We start from the raw sequence: 4,240 nt of genomic DNA, 5'->3' as shown, positions 1-4,240 counted from the left end.
CTTGCAGTTCAAGGGACTCTCAAGAGTCTTCTCCAACACCACAGTTCAAAAGCATCAATTCTATGGTGCTCAGCCTTCTTCACAGTCCAACTCTCACATCCATACATGACCACAGGAAAAACCATAGCCTTGACTAGATGGACCTTAGTCGGCAAAGTAATGTCTCTGTTTGGAGTTAAGCTCTGTATAATCCCTTGCCCTCGAGTGAGGGTGGCAGCCGTGACCTGATGGTAGCCAGCAGACTACACTGCAGTCTGTGGGGTCACAAAGAGTTGGACATGATTGAGCAACTGAATAATGGCAGACTATAGCAAAGGTGATGGAATGTCACTTCCTTGATTAGGTTACAGGACCTAAGACTCCATCTTAGCACGCTGGAGAGAGACCCTCTCGCTGGCCTTGAAGAAGCAGACAGCCACATTATGAGCTGTTCATGGAGCAAAGAACTTCAGGTGCCCCCAGGAATGAGAGCCAACAACCAGTAAGGAGCTGATGAGTCTGCCAACATCTGGGTCACTGAGCTCGGAAGTGTTCCTTCTCCTATTGAGCCTCAGCTGAGGATCCAGTCCAAGGCTGATTCCAGCCTCGTGAGACCCCGAGTAGAGAATCCACTGAACTCAGGGCCAGGTCTTGTGACCCACAGATCTGTGAGATACTGAATGGGGGCCTCTTTAAGCTGCTAAGTTTATGGTCATTTGTTACCACATAGGAAACTGACCAGGCTTCCCTGGTAGCTCAGCTGTTAAAGAATCCGCTTGCAATCCAGGAGACCCCGGTTCTATTCCTGGGTTGGGAAGATCCCCCGGAGAAGGGACAGGCTACCCACTTTAGTATTCTTGGACTTCCCTTGTGGCTCAGATGGTAAAGAATCTGCCCATGATGTGGGATACCTGGGTTCGATCCCAGGATTGGGAAGATTTCCTGGAGGAGGGCAAGGCAACCCACTCCAGTATTCTTGCCTGGAGAATCCCCGTGGACAGAGGAACCTTGCAGGCTACAGACCATGAGGTCACAAAGAGTCAGACATGATTGAGTGACTAAGCACAGCACAGGAAACTGACCAGGTCATGAACATCATCTTCACCTGTAACAGATGAGCCCTTGCAATCTTCAAGTCTGTACTCTGGGAAGCCCATTTCTGTATATTCCAATGTGGCCTCTGAGATGACGTCTGTTGATATATGTTTACTACGACAATGAATTACCACAAGTTTAGGGGTTTAGAAACAGGAATTTATTGTCTCACATTTCTGGAGGCCAGAGCCTGAAATTGGCTGAAATCAGAGTCGGCAGGTCTGGTTCCTCCTGGAGGCTTCCGGGGAGTCTCTTTCCTTGCTCTTCAGCTTCCAGAGACACCTGCGTTGTGTGGCTCCTAGACCCTTCTTCCGTCTTTGAAGCTGGTGATGGACAGCGTAATCTCTCACACCCCATCACTCTGACTCTGACTCTTCTTCTGCCTCCACTTCCTCTTTAAAGGACCCTTGTGCTGACATTGGGCTCACTTGATCGTCTAGGATAAGAACCCTGTTTTAAGGCTGAATTCTCCTTTACCACGTAACCTAGGATACTCCAGGTTCCAGGGTTCAGGTTGTGGACATCTTGGTTAGGGTTGGAGGGGCATTGTTCTACCAGCCAATGGTTGAATTCATCTGGAGACCTCAGTCATCTTTGTGAGCAGTTGTGCATTCAAACCAGGACCCAAATAAGAGGCTTTCATCTCTATCACTTGATAGATCTTTTCAGTTTCACAATCCATCATCCATAACCTCTTGGAATCTATCTGTTAACATAATCAGATAGACATAACTTTGTCTGGAAAGTTTCCCATAACTTTTTGGGTTTTGCTGACTGCGTTCCCATGTAATCTCTCTCTCTCTCTTTTTTTGGCCATGTACTGTGCAGCATGTGGAATCTTAGTTCCCCAACTAGGGACCAAACTATGGCCCCTGCATTGAAAGCACTGAGTCGTAAACAATGGACCACCAGGAAAGTCCCAGTGTAATCTATTGTTTCTTCCAGTGTAATCTTTTAATACATTCTTCTGTTCTCTACTATTTCTGTATTTCATGTAAACTGATAGCTAGACCTGGAGGCTTGATTAATTTCAAGTTTGCTTCATTCTGGGGGATGTGGAGAATAAGAATCTTTCATAGGTCAAGTTGTCTGCATGTACCAGGAGCATATAATGTCTGTTCCTAGTCTCATGATGTTTCAAGACTGTTAGGGCTGTTGCCTAAATCTGCTATTTCATTAGGGGTTGCAACATAGCAATACTTCAATTCCATGATGTCTTTAGTTATTACCTGGAGCTGAAATGCTTTATAAAGTTTGCCCAACTGTTTGTTCACCCCATGATATAGTTTGTACAGGGAAGGCAGGAAGTCTTGATCCTCTCTGTCTTCTTTAATTAATTGATGTTTTGTACTTCCTTTTTATTTTTCAATTTATTTTGATTATTTTAAAGTTTTATTTTTTACTGAAGTATAGTTGTGTTAGTTTCAAGTGTACAGCAAAGTGATTCACATATACAAGCGTACATACATATATATTTATTCTTTTTCAGATTCTTTTCTTCTCTCTCTTTTTTTAAACCAGTTTTCAAACTACTGAATTGGTTTCTAGACATCTTAGAATATGACCAGTGAGGTTCTCTTTAGTGCCACGGTGATGCTGTTGATTTAAACATTATTTGAATGTTTCAGTTTATTGAAGCTCAGTCGTGTCCAACGCTTTACGACCCCATGGACTCTATAGCCCATGTTTATTCTTTTTCAGATTCTTTTCTTCTCTCTCTTTTTTTAAACCAATTTTCAAACTAAAAAGTCTCTAGATGAAAGTGAAAGAGGAGAGTGAAAACGTTGGCTTAAAGCTCAACATTTAGAAAATTAAGATCATGGCATCCGGTCCTATCACTTCATGGCAAATAGATGGGGAAACAGTGGAAACAGTGGCTGACTTTAGTTTTTTGGGCTCCAAAATCACTGCAGATGGTGATTGCAGCCATGAAATGAAAAGACACTTGCCCCTTGGAAGGAAAGTTATGACCAACATAGACAGCATATTAAAAAGTAGAGACATTACTTTGTCAACAAAGGTCTGTCTAGCCAAGGCTATGGTTTTTCCAGTAGTCATGTATGGATGTGAGAGTTGGACTATAAAGAAAGCTATGCGCCGAAGAATTGATGCTTTTGAACTGTGGTGTTGGAGAAGACTCTTGAGAGTCCCTTGGACTGCATGGAGATCCAACCAGTCCATCCTAAAGGAGATCAGCCCTGGGTGTTCATTGGAGGGACTGGTGTTGACACTGAATCTCCAATACTTTGGCCACCTCATGTGAAGAGCTGATTCATTTGAAAAGACCCTGATGCTGGGAGGGATTGAGGGCAGGAGGAGAAGGGAACAACAGAGGATGAGATGGTTGGATGGCATCACCGACTCAATGGACATGAGTTTGGGTGAACTCCAGGAGTTGGTGATGGACAGGGAGGCCTGGGGTGCTGCAGTTCATGGGGTCGCAAAGGGTCTAACACGACTGAGTGACTGAACTGAACTGAATTGATTTCCTAGGCTTCTTAGAATATGACCAGTTAGGTTCTCTTTAGTGCCACGGTGATGCTGTTGATTTAAACATTATTTGAATGTTTCAGTTCATTACAGTTTTTATTCATTTTGATGCTTAAATCAGCCCATTTTGGGGTAGAGCTTATTCAAGTCAGCACCTGAGCCTTTTTTGTACAAACTTCAGTTCAGTTCAGTTCAGTCGCTCAGTTGTGTCTGACTCTTTGCGACCCCATGAATCACAGCACGCCAGGCCTCCAACTCCCAGAGTCTACCCAAACCCATGTCCATCAAGTTGGTGATACCATCCAGCCATCTCATCCTCTGTCATCCCCTTCTCCTCCTGCTCTCAATCCCTCCCATCATCAGGGTCTTTTCAAATGAGTCAACTCTTCACATCAGGTGGCCAAAGTATTGGAGTTTCAGCTTCAACATCAGTCCTTCCAATGAACACCCAGGACTGATCTCCTTTAGGATGGACTGGTTGGATCTCCTTGCAGTCCAAGGGACTCTCAAGAGTCTTCTCCAACACCACAATTCAAAAGCATCAATTCTTTGGCACTCAGCTTTCTTTATAGTCCAACTCTCACATCCATACATGACCACTGGAAAAACCATAGCCTTGACTAGATGGACCTTTGTTGGCAAAGTAATGTCTTTACTTTTTAATATGTTGTTTAGG

The sequence above is a fragment of the Ovis canadensis genome, chromosome 13, assembly GCF_042477335.2.
Source record: "Ovis canadensis isolate MfBH-ARS-UI-01 breed Bighorn chromosome 13, ARS-UI_OviCan_v2, whole genome shotgun sequence".
NCBI lineage: Eukaryota > Metazoa > Chordata > Mammalia > Artiodactyla > Bovidae > Ovis > Ovis canadensis.
The sequence above is the reverse complement of the archived record's forward strand: the minus strand, read 5'-3'. Positions refer to the sequence as shown.